The 13,527-nt window shown below is 40.6% G+C and overlaps 1 pseudogene; it reads right to left on the bottom strand.

Moving 5' to 3' along the window:
* Positions 1 to 278: 278 nt before the first annotated feature.
* On the bottom strand, positions 279 to 8,185 carry LOC107154180 (annotated as a pseudogene).
* Positions 8,186 to 13,527: the final 5,342 nt, after the last annotated feature.

The following is a 13,527-nucleotide window of genomic DNA, read 5'->3' as shown; positions in this document are numbered from 1 at the left end:
TGTGGAAAACTATTTGGTATTCAAATGGTACCATAAGGCCTCTTTATGACTTACCTATTAATCAATCCTACAGCATTTCTTAACTCAACTTTATTACATTTTGAACAGTGTCTTAATGAAAGAAGTTCTATCTATCTATCTATCTATGTATATATGTGCAACACTATTGGTACCCATGTAGTACCCAAAGGCCTCTTTAATTTTACGAATTCTCAGTGGTACCGGAAGGCCTCTTTATTATGTATTAGTGAATTATATTTCATTTTTATTTAATTTTATTAAACACTGATCTCTCTATCTACATACATGTGGAAAACTATTTGGTCCCTAAGTGGCACCACTGATCTCAGCAGCTCTAACATTGTGTAGCCATAATAGTGAGAAATCTCCATATCTCTTTCCCTCTCAATGAAACACTGCACTCTCCCCAAAGCAGTGTACTTGGCAGCATTCTCACGCACTTGTTGAGCCTTCTTCTTCATGGCTTCCCGCTCTGGCCTCTGCTGTTTGGTGATGGGAGTTGATACTACTTGCCCAGGAACATTGGGTTTCCTCCATGGAATTGGTTGTAAGGCAAAGTCTTGGAGTAGATATTGGTTTTGAGGCTTGGGCAGTTGTGACTGGGGCTTGGTCCCAATCATGGGAACGGGTTACCAATGGAGAGAGGTGCAAGATGATGTTTTGTATGGTGCAGGCCCATGAGAAGCAGACCGAGGGACACTAGGCTGGGTAGAAGCTGTCACACCAGACTAATTGGCATGGGTCAAAACGGGCTGAGCTGGCTTGTCAGGACGCAACCAAGATGGGTTGGCAGTAGCTGGTTGGGATTTGTTGACTGCCATGGGTTGAGCTGAGCTAGCGGGACCAGGCTGGGCAGGGTAAGCCCCAGTAGGTCTCTGTGAGGCCAGAGACTGTGGCCTCTGATTGATTACTGGTCGAGGTGGAGGTTTCTCCAGGGTCAGAAAAGGCAAAGGTACTAATTTTACCTTCCCATGTGGTGGAGGCTCATAAATGTATGGAGAGGGACCCTCTCCTTCAGCACTGATATCTGGGTTCTGGGCTTTGACTTTGTGTTTTCTCAGGACCCTTAACCGCCAGCCATGGGTCGGGGTCTTGGGTACTGCCTGAGTTTCCCGGGGCCCGGGAGGAAGACAGCCCAGTTTTCTTATCATTCTTCTTCCCTAGTGCGTGGAAAACCTGCACCGACTCCAGCATGTGCATGCCGAGACAGCTCCGAGGCTTTTTAAAGGTCTCTTGGCAAAGCTCAGATTGGTTCCTCTTCCACTTCATCTTGGGCACGGTTGGCTTCTCTTCTGCCTTGACTTTGTTGCCTGGCTACTTCCTCTCCTCGGCTTTCCTGGAGTTGTATTCTCTGGTCCTCTTGGTCTTTTCCTCCTCATGGCCCTTAGCCTTGCTGTTCCTGCTGGATGCAGCTTTCTGAGGTTTGCTGATAGAATGCTTGGCTGTGTGCACAGGGGCCCTGCTACTGTCTGCATCCCTGTGAGCAACTTCTCCTCCTAATGCACACTCCAGGTCCCTTGGCTGCATTTTGGCCTGAGGAGTTCCATCTGGAGACTCTGAGGCTTTATGTTTGTTCTTCCTCATTGGCTCACTAGGACCCTTTAAGGCACTTGTGATTTCCTGCCCCTGATTCACCGTGATGGCTCTGGTATCATTGGATTTTGTTATTGTGGGACTTTCAGGTTGGTCAAAGTCTTTTAAGGAACTGAAAAGCTCAGGAAGTTGAATATCCCCCAGCAGTGCAGTGAGGTCTGCAAAACCACTGCTAAATTCAATCCCATTTTCAAGTGTGCCTTGGTCCTCAAGACTCAGGCTATTCCTTTCTAGATGGATATTTTCAGAATGTGGCTTCTCCTCTTGGTCCAGAGGACCAATGGAGGCCAGAAGCTGGTGGATTTCAGGGATTTCTAAAGGGAGTAGTGGAGGATCCTGGTTCTCCATGGCAATCTGGTAGGCATCCAGTGGTTCTGAGAGCATGGTGTTAATCTCACACAAATTCTTAATCTCTGTTTGTTTCTGGCTTTGATTTGGAGGCAATGCCAACAAATCTGTAGAACTCTGGACTGGAGGTATTGTGGAAATGTCCCCAAGTTCAGTTTGTGAGTTTTTCTCAATTATTTGGCTTTTTCTGTTTTTGCATACAGGAATTCCGGAGGCTGTGGCAGACAAAATGTCTGACTTGGAGATTGCAATCCCAAGGAAGCCTCCATCCCTAGGGAAGTTTCCATCACTGCAAGGAAAGGAATCAAGGATGATGGTAAGTAGGATGCTCCCCCTGCCCAGCAACGCACTAATTAGGGAATCTGTGGACTGTGGATAAGGCATTTCTATTAGCTCTTTTTAAGGACTGCAAACTAGTCTTTGTTAGGAGGTGCCTGTTAGTTACAAGTGATCACTTGATGACACAGTTTTGGGCTGACACATCATCATGGCAGCATGGCTCACTGGTAGAGCATTGTCTACTTTGTGTGGAAATGCACGGAAACTGTTTTATGAAATCTCTCATTCTCATATAGGGCCTCTTAATTCTCTCTACTCTTCCCAGAATGTAAGAACACTTAACACCATGAACTAGGAGAGCGTGAGTTCTTGCTCATGAAAAATATGTGAAAGGACAGATTTTTAGACCCCTGCTTTGGACAGCATCATTGCATAGAAAGTTTAAGTCCTGCAGTAAATTAAGGAAAAATTATATTGTCACACCCTTGTATGTTTTGCAGTGTCTTCCTAAGAGATCAAATAAAATTAGGGAAATAAATTCATAATGTTGTGGTGTAGGGGGATTGATCTGCAAAAATTGTGACAAGTAATATCCTTCAGTGTCTTGGAGGTCTCTTAAATGCATCCTGGGTGGCCATTATGGTATCCTGCATTCTTGTTTTCAGAGTCTGAAAATGTGGAGTGCTAAACAAGGATGGTGGTTAAAGTCTCAGGACTTAAATACTACAGGTCTTTGGACCCACAGCTACCAGTTGCCATCTGGACCCTCAATTGAATGGTAATCTAATCCTTCCCCTTCTTGCTGATTGTACTCACCTTGAAAAACATTTTCTGTAATAGGTTGAGCGAATACCGAGTAGTAGATCCCAGGGTTAGAGACTGATGGTAGGGCATTTGTGGGCTGAACCTTCTGCAGCACTGTCACCATTTCTGGTTGAGGGGCAGCGGCACTACTTCCTGCATATGGCACACAGTCATAGGATTGCAGACAGGGACCATGTTCTCCAGAGAGCAGAGTCCCCAGAGTGTTTTGATCAGAGTAGTAGGCCTGGCTTCCTTCTTGGTAGGGAAGTGAGAGACTATGTCCCTGATTTGGAATCTGAGATGGTGTCTTCTGAACAAGCCTGGCACATAGTGATGGACATACAGAGACCATGACATTGGTTTCGGAAGTTTTGTCATATTGGGATGTCATAGTCATGGAAGAACCTGCTATGTCCTGGTCAGTGAGAGTCAGATTAAAGTCCCTGAGTGAAGATGAGCTCTTTTCAGCACTTCCTGGGATATACCACTCAGAAACACTTGGATAGGAGGCAGGTGCCGTGGTGATCTGGTTCTGGCTAGTAACCCCAGACACCATGGCTGTGCTAGAATGTTGACAAAGGTAGGCACTGCCCATGAGTGGCTGGAAGGAGGGGCCACAGTTGAGGGCAGTAACCATGCTGAAGTGGCAGCTGGAGCAGAGGCTCTGGAGAAGTTGCAGACACTTCCTGTCAGGGAAGCTGCGTTGGTCACACAGGAAGAGAGGGCTACAGAAAATGTGCAGTCCCATGTAAAGAAGAATTTTGGAAATTTTCTGTAGGAAGAAAGAGAGTGGTGAAAATGTGATGAGACTGAGAGATTCTTACAATATCTGAGGACAAACATCATCCTAAGGTTGTGGCAGTCAGAAATCATTGAGATACCCCAAATCAAACCATTTAGGATGGCTGCAAGTGGGGGAGCAGTTTGGTACTCTTGTGATCAACTGTCTTTTCTGTCCCATTGGGCACAGTAGACCCAAGTGATCTGCTTCACTCATTGTTCCCTAAAAGCATCCTTCTCTCTGCCCTCTCTTTCCTTTGAGTGGGCCATAGTATTAACTTATGAATATGCCCTAGAGCTGAAGCCTTTTAGGACTTTGAGAACACTTAACATTAAAGGTTTGTAAGTGAGGAAACAGAAGCTCAGAGAAGTAAGATTGATTTGTTCAGTATCAGTACAGGGTCATAGAAAATTACTCCCTTGCTCGGACTCTGTGCTATAGACAAAGAGCACAAGTCAGGGAAATAGAATTTTATTTTTCCCTCTTCATAGAAAACAGTCCTGGTATCATCACTGTTATCTTTAGTGTCTTGCTCACCTGCCATTTTCTAGAGTTTACTTGTACCCTTCAGATGGTATATTTAGTGGGTCTTTCTTTACCCTCTTAAACCTGGCTTTTGATGCTACATCAAAATGACTACCTGAGAGTAAGTTTCTCAAGAAATGCTTTCTGGAAGAAAAATGTTATTTAAACTCTATGAGCTTCAGGTTACTACTCTGGAAGGTGGTTACAATAATACTAACAGTGATAATTCATCCATGAATCAAAATCATATATTACTTAAGGTTCATATGAAGGAATATAAAGTATGTTCTGGAAAGACAGAAAGGAAAAAATGAAAAACAGCATAGAACTAAAAAGAATGCATAGATACTGATGAAAACTTGGAAATGTAGCAAATTTACTAGCAAATGAAGTTCGGTTATCATGCATAAAATATTATGAAAGAGAATGTTTCTAGTCTATTTTCCTGAATACTGTTAACTAAAACGCTGCCCACCATTGAAGGTGATTTTAAATGAATTTCTATGAAGTACACATAGGCAGAGAAACTCTATCAGCCAACTTAAGCCGCAAAATTAAGAAAAAGTAGACATATAAGTAGCCACAATATTTGTAGCTACCTATTTCAAAAACAGTGTTATGAAGCCAGCTGCAGTGGCACAAACCTGTAATCTCAGCTACTCAGGAGCATGAGGCAGGAGGATTCCAAGTTTGAGGAAGGCCTTGGCAATTTAGTGAGACACTGTGTCAAAATAAAATTTTAGAAGGGCCGGGGCTGCAGCTCCTTGGTAGAGCACTTGTGTTGTACATGTGAGGCACTGGGTTCAATCCTCAGCACCACATAAAAATGAATAAATGAAGATATTGTGTCCATAAAAAGGGGGGGTGCTGGGGATGTAGCTCAGTGGTAAAGTGTCTCTAGGTTCATTTCCTGGTACTGTAAACCAATCACTTTCCCACCAGATGCAAAAAGCAAAAACCAAAGCAAAAGCCCACTATGAATGGTGGGGTGGGCCTGTTTGAATTAGGCACAAATTAGTAACCAGGGGTGTTTTAATTGAGGTTGTTTTGTTAGTTTCTGAGTTGGAAGAGTAACAGGTGGAGATGAAGTTTAAGGTATTTATTGTTCAATAAATCATTATAGAGTCACCATGGATGGGCACTATTTCAATAAGTAGTTCACTTTTATTTAATAAGACTTTCTGAAATGATAGTAAGGAATACTAGATAATACACTGTATGTAAGTATTTATTACTAGTCTTTTCCTCTAGGAAAGGGGATGCTTTGGTCATTAAGACCAGAGGTCCATTTATTTAATGGGAAAATCACAGATGGGTCCTTCAGGAAGGCCAGCAGCCACTACAATAACAGCAACAGCAAGGCCCCTAACTTTCTCTAGTCCAGAGTCATCCTTTGTTTGGCATTCAGTAGAATTCTTTTTTGGCCACTAGAATGAGTACAATATAGACAACTATGGCTGTTTATGTTCATTTTGGGTTTTGTTTTAGTTTTTTGAACTTTAATTGTTGGGTACGTAAAGTTGGTTTAAAAATAACGTTCTGTGACTGCAAAAAAAAAAAAAAGGAGGCTGAGGCTATGGGGTTGTTGGAGCCCAGGAATTCAAAACCACCATGGGCAGTTTAGCAAGATCCTCTCTCAGGACCTCAACAAAATGTGCTGGGGATATAGATTGTGGTAGCATGCCTGCCTAGCATGAATGCGACCCTGCATTTCAATTCCTGCATTCATTCCCCAGCACTGGAAAGAAGAAAGAAAGGAAGGAGGGAAGGAATGAAGGAAGGAAGGAAGGAAGGAAGGAAGGAAGGAAGAGAAGGAAAGGAAGGAGGGAAAGAAGGAAGGGAAGGAAGGAAGGAAGGAAGGAAGGAGGGAGGGAGGGAAGGAGGGAGGGAAGGAAGGAAGGAAGGAAGGAAGGAAGGAAGGAAGGAAGGAAGGAAAGAAGGAAGGAAATTTTGGCCAAAGTATAGAATGAAACAAGAAGTGTAAAGTAATTTCATCACTGTGCTTGTTCATCTTCCTCTAAATATTACCCACACCAAATAAATGATATGAATTTTACTAGTAGATATTTCAATTAATATAAAAACATTTTCTGATAAACATTTCAGTCAAAAAATCAGGAAAAATGCTTGAAAATAAGCATAAAATTTACTTTTGTTCTTCAAAATCTAGTTTATAATCATGTTTAATAGGAATATGTTGTCTCTAAAGTCTGAAAAAAACATCACCACTAGAATATCATAATACATTTAAATCTAATTTTTTTTGATGGTTACTGGTGCTGGGAAGTGAACTCAGGGCTTCCCACATGCTAAGCATGCACTCTGCCACTGACCTACACCCCAGTCCATATAGAACAACCAAAAAGAGAGGCTGGGGCTGGCGCTCAGTGTTAGAGAGCTTGCCTAGCACATGTGAGGCACTGGGTTCATGCCTCAGCACCACATAAAGATAAAGGTATTGTGTCCAACTGCAACTAAAAAAAATACATATTAAAAAAAGAAAACCCAAAAAGACTTCATAAAATTATTTTAGATAAATGTGGAATTAGAGATGTGGAGCTTGAATTTTTGTGCTTCTGTAGGTCTCTCTTTTGATTTTTAGGTTTAAAAACCTTTAATGACTCTTGATAGGTATTCTATTTTAGAGAGTAAACTCTTGGAAAACTACCTGTCACACAAAGGAATGTGTTCTTCTGATGCAGGTTAATGCACATCAGTTTTTCAAACTCCAAGTAGTTAAAAAATCAGAGTAAAGTAGGACATGGAGAATGCTGTTGCCCCAGCCCTGTCTATAACCACTTTCATGACATGTTTGTATGAAGAGTCATTTCTAAAACATCTAAAATGTTTAAACTATCAACATCATCGGTGTTCAAAGAGGTCATAGAAAAACTGTAACAGCCAAGTGTGACTTTTATGATAAACTGCTTACCCCAGTGATACCCTAATGCAAGTCTTAGTTTCCTTGCTGGTCTGTTAATCTAAACAATCTCTAAACCAGCCTCTGGGAAGATTGTACTCTATGCTGTCTGTTGGTTTAAATAAAATATTTGCTTTTTCTTTCACATTCATCTCAACCAACCTCCTTTTTCTTGAGAACATCATGCTCTTCATCTCTTTTATTCTGACATTTTCTTCTCCCTTATTTTTATATACTCTTCCTCCACCGAGTTCCTGTTGCCTTGTGCTTAAACAGCCTCAAACTTGCTTCCCCAAGAACATCTGCCTCCTTACAACCCTGTCCTCCTGCTCCCCTCTCCCTATTTCTCTTTTCACCTAGTTTAAACAGAAAAATCCCAAATATGTGAGTGTCCCTTTTATGAACAGCACTAAATTTGAAATACTGAAGTGGAAATCTTGGTGGAGGGAAACTGTTCCAGGAAACCTCTTGGTTTCTACCCTGCCTAGGATTTGTCTCTTTCAGTTGAAACAAACACAACCATGAAAACTTATTTAATTCTCTATAAACATGTCCCTCAAGTGTCAATATTAGAAAACAAAGGGACCAGAGCATGGGCAGTCTGTTATCCTCCTGTAGCAGATCAGGAAACAGATTTTGTGAGAGAGTTAAAGATGGTCCAGCCCCATACCTAGTACATGTCAAATTCCAAATGAAATTAGGTGTCCAGATTTCTAGTTCCATCCTTTCCCCTATTATTCTAAGCTCTTTTGACTCCATTAGTAAATTGAAGCAGGGAAAAGTCTAATGAAAAACTTTAAAAAGTTTCTTTCCTTACCTGACATGGTCAGAGAAGAGGTCACATCAATTGCAGATACAAAGGATGAGGAGACCACCCCAGAGGATATGTGGGTGGCTGAGACAAGAGAATGCATGTTTCCCAGTATGGAGTTCAATGGTCAGTGTTTACTGGCCACTGGCCACTCTGATGACTGGTTACTGGTCACTGGTCACTTGCGATGATCCAAATTTGTTTACAACTGCATGGCAAGACTAAGATTCTAGCAGGTGGCAGTAGGTTTGGTGGGAGAATGATGTCACAAAACTGTCAGTTTAAAGGTATGAAGTAGCCAATAGGGTGATCAGATTCCCAACGAGAAGGTGGGATTGGGTGGGGAAAATGAAAAGAGAGTTGATTGGGTGGAGAAAGTGAGAGGAGTGTTATAATAGAAACTAAATGGCTCAGTTCTGGACAGGTGAAACTCTGCAAGAGGGACATAATGGGCTCACCTCATGGCTCCCCTCCCCAGGCTCTTGGGTTAGGGATATTATCTCAGAGTTCCTTCTAAATGTTCATTAAAGTATTATGAATATGTTTTAAATTATGTTTCACAGTGTAAGAGGTAATAGTGATACATTACTCTATTAACATATACAGTTAATATCCCTGGAGAAGGAAGAAAGAGACATTTAAGTTGAGGAAATATAGTTGTTCTGGAACCATAGAAGTTGATTTGATTAGTGAAGTTACTGCAGTTTTCAAGGATCAGAAAGGGGTTAAAAAGTTTTTTTTTGTTTTAGTTGTAGATGGACACAATACTTTTATTTTATTCATTTATTTTTAAGGGTGCTGAGGGTCAAGCCCTGTGCCTCACACATGCTAGGCTAATGTTCTACCACTGAGCCACAATCCCAGCCCTAGGGGGAAGTTCCTTGAGTGCATTCTCTGGGGAATGAGGTGGCCCAAGATTCTCTTTAGTTTCTCCTTGAACCCTACTTTCTTTGGCCTGGGCTGGGCCCGGTTAGACTGGTAACTCTCTTCTGCTCTCCTTCCCCCACCCCTCTTCATTGTAGACATTTTTTTTCATGGAGAAGCCCTGATTCTGCATTCTTATACACATTTATGTTACTTTATTTTGACTTTCAGAAGCAGGGGTCTTCTTTTCTGTGAGTTGATTCTTTGAAAAATGAACTCTGAACAATAGCAGCAACTCTAGAGAGGTGGAAGACCTAGCTGACTGTAAAATTTCCCTCTCTGGATTTTTGTTGTAGTTCTTTAACTTATAATTTCCTGAGGACAGCTCCTTGGTCATGTAGACTTTCTGCCATGAGCCTCTTTCATATGTGAGAGGCACTGAGGATCCTTTCTCTCTTCTTATGTAAGTGAATCCAGTGTGGCAGTTACTGTGACTTCCTCCCCCTTGCAAACAGCCACTATAGAATCTTGGGCTTCTTACATTCTTTGTCTTGCATGTTTGGGTGGAAGGCCAGGAGAAAAGTTAAAACATTAAGAGAACATAAAAAAGTATGGATAACATAAAGAAAAGAGAGGTTAACATGGACTTTTAAATTTTAACTTTTTGTTAGAAACAAGTTAACTCATTGAGGTCTCATTTTGTGTTAATAAAAGAGGCAATTAATTTTTTTTTTTTTTTTTTGCTGGGGGGACGGGTCCTTGGAATTTAAACCAGGGACACTTTCCCATTACCTCACATCCCCAGCCCTTTTTATTCTTCTTTTGAGACAGGGTCTCACTATGTTGCTTAGGGCCTTTCTAAGTTGCTGAGGCTGGTCTTGAACTTGCGATCCTCCATCTTCAACCTCTTGAGTTTCTGGGATTATTGGTGTGTGCCACTGCACCTGGCTGATTTTATATATATAAATTAAATACATACATAAAAATTAAACATATATATTTTAAAAATATATATGTATAAATTTAAAATATATATATATATATTTTAAATAGGTACACTGAAAGCCCAGAAACTGACATGAATTCTATACAGTGGAGATAAAAATCTTAAGTCTTATTTTCTTTTATGTCATATGATCTCATTTTTGTCACTCATTAATGTGTTTGTAGTGTATGGATAGCTCTTTAAGGCTCTGAGTTTTCAGCTCACTTTTCTTTTTGTCTTATTTTAAAGAAATCCAACATTGTAAGATATATTGCATGTTTTTCCATTGATGATTGTTTATGGTGAAGTATTGTGAATTAACTAATCTGATATATTTGTGTAGACACACAAAGAGAGGCATGTAGAAAAAGTATTGTGGTTATGCTGTGCACCCAAGGAACAGGTTTGTCTGTTCAGCCCAACTTCATCTAAATTGCTTTTGATCCTCTGGAGAGTGTTTGTTTCACCACTTTTTCTTGTAATGTTATAAAGTAAGTCAGGACTGAGTTGATAATAATAGTAATTATATAGATAGATAGATATAGATATAGATATAGATAGATATGGCTTGAGCTGGTTTGGGGGAGTACAACTATGGGATTTAATCATTTTCCTTGCTGGTAAGCTTTTTTTTTTAAATTATTTTTTTTGGTGTGTGGGGGTTACCAGGGATTGAACTCTACCACTGAGCCACATCCCCAGCCCTATTTTATTTTATTTTATTTTTTTAAAGAGAGAGAGAGAGAGAGAGAGAGAATTTTAATATTTATTTTTTAGTTTTCGGTGGACACAACATCTTTGTATGTGGTGCTGAGGATCGAACCCTGGCCACACACATGCCAGGCGAGGGCGCTACCGCTTGAGCCACATCCCCAGCCCCCAAGCCCTATTTTATATTTTATTTAGAGACAGGATCTCACTGAGTTGCTTAGCACCTTGCCATTGCTGATGTTTGCTTTGAACTCACCATCTTCCTGCCTCAGTCTCCTGAGCTGCTGGGATTACAGGCGTGTGACACCACACCCAGAAATGTGGTAAGTTGTTTTTTTTTAAAAAATATTCTGTTATTGTCAATGGATCCTTTTTAATTTGTGGACTTCTTTAGAGACAGTGAGTAGATAGTGTGTGATTCACGATGTCAAGAACCCACAGGAAGACAAGCACATATACACCGAAAAAATTGCTCAGAAATAAAGATAAATATTGCATTTATAGGCCTATTGTTCCCATCTCTTACACTGCTAATTATGGAATATAATTTTTTTTGCTGGTTGTGTGTGGGATAATGCTTAGCTAAGAGGGATTGTGGAATGTTTGGCTGTATAAAGATATGGCTTGAACTATCTATGTCAACTTTTTCAGGGTATTTTTTTTTCTTTTTATCTCAGCTGCATACCTCAGATAGCTTACTTCTATAATACTGGAATGTAATATGAGACTAAGAACATACAGTGAGTATCTGCAAGCCAGATCATTCCATAAGTTCTCTGAGAAATCAAGGGTATCCACAGCTACTATAGGTTAAGAGTATAAGCACAAAATGGTGGAGACAGGTGCAAACCTCATGAATTCAGCAAAGCCTTTATTCAGCTGTGGAGTTGGGCATCAGATGGGCAGACATTTTGGTTAGAAATGGCTGCTGGTCTGGGTTTATATAGGTTACACACTGGGAGGTAACTTACCCATTGAAGATTTTAACAGGACGTGGGCATTCAGGAAAAAGGTTGCAAAACCTAGAAATTTGTTTTTATTGGCAGTGTTTTCATAGGGCAAGAATGGAGGGTGCATTGTCCTATCACTGAGAATGGATATATTGGGAAAGGACCAATGCTTGCCCTTTTCCAGGGATGTCTTGTCACCTAGTGATGTTTGCTTCCTTCCCAGGGATTTATATGTCACTGGGAAAGGAAGTATTGGGGAAGGATCAATGTTATCAATGTTCTGATTTTCCCTCCCTCCCTCTTCCCAGGCCACACTGTTTTGGGGGTTGTCATTTGCATATCCTTCATTCCAGACTCTGAAAAGGCATAATGAATAGGGGCAATGATTTCAGATCTGGCTGCTTCTTGCTGAGAAAGGGTGAAGTAGGAGGACCCCTGCTTTCAGAGTTCTGGAAAAGAACATGGGATCTCTGGTGGTTGAGGCTTAAGAGGAGTATATGTGGGAGTAGACTTGGGGCTCAGGCACAATCCTCCTTTTGTGGTTTCAGAAAGTCGGACTGTGTTCTGGAGGGGGCTTGAGCCAGGTGGGTCACCTCATTATGAAATTTTTTTGTACACAATTAAGAATAGGGAGAAGAAAGGTTATTATAATAAAGGTGAAGATTAACTGATTTGCTAGTGCTAGGAAAACAATTTTAGCAGGTCATATCATTGGAGAGCCTATTTCCCTTAATCAAGGCCACTGTATCCCTTTCAACCTAAGGGTGCACTTTCCAAGATCTCAGGAGTTTGGGTCCTTTGGAGCACTGCAAGCATGATTAACTTTGGAACCATATTTCCCTGATGGTTTAATCATTTCCAACCTACTTGACAGACTGGGTAGAACAAGAAGAGAAATTAACAGTATAGTTCTAGCTCGTAGCCCAGCTATATGTGTAGAGACGTATTTCAAAGGGTTGAGGGAAGAAATCCATTTAGCTAATCTGCCCCAAATTTCTTATCAAAACTAGGTGTTTTTGCATTAGCTATGGCAGAACCTGAGATTGTAATTTTAATCCAAACACGTATTGATATGAAGAGGATCAAGTCCCATTAGGTGATTACATATATTTTGCCACTGAATCTCAGTGTCATCATATGAATCTCTAATAGCACAAAATTGGGTGATGTTACAATGACACTGAAGTCTCTGAGCCCATTGTAAATCTTGTACTTATTCTCCTAGTCAAATAATAGAATTTTTATTTGTATATTTTTGTTTGAATTATCCGGATGCCTATGTTCTTGAGTTTGCCAAGACTCGGTAAAATTCTTATGGAATTGCGGAAGGTAATGGGTGTTTGGACCTGCTGATGCAATGTCTCCGCTGCAGTGGAGGCAGAGGTAATGATGCCAGTCAAAATAATAGTCCCAGCTCTCAGCCACCAGATGAGGCATTTAGCATGGTGTTTCAGTGCCTCAGTAGTTCCTGCATGAATGACTGAAGGGGCCTCCTGCCATGGTCCTTTTAATTTTACAAGGAGCCTTTTGAGAGTCATAATAGTTTGTGCTGAATTTTGCCATAGAGTTCAAATGTTGTTGTAGCACACACTTTACACATTTAACATAATATAGTTTTTGTGAGGCATCATATTGTATTTGAATGGGTCTGGAACCTAAAACATAGGGATTTAATACACATACTGGGAGATACAATTCCTTATGGAAGGAAATGTTATGATAGATAACATTTTTCAACTTATTATATTGAGAATCAGCATTCCAGATCCCAAATATCTCCTCAGTCAGACCTATTTTCCATATCCTATCCTGAATTGGTCCAAAATGCATTCTAATGGCAGGTAATAATTCTCCCTAAGACCAATATCTAATGGAGTTGGAATGTAAAACAGTTCTATAAACAGATCTAAATTGTCCCTATAAGGTAATTTTCAT

The sequence above is a fragment of the Marmota marmota genome, unplaced genomic scaffold (assembly GCF_001458135.2).
Source record: "Marmota marmota marmota unplaced genomic scaffold, marMar, whole genome shotgun sequence".
NCBI classification, from domain to species: Eukaryota; Metazoa; Chordata; class Mammalia; order Rodentia; family Sciuridae; genus Marmota; species Marmota marmota.
The sequence above is the reverse complement of the archived record's forward strand: the minus strand, read 5'-3'. Positions and strand labels throughout refer to the sequence as shown.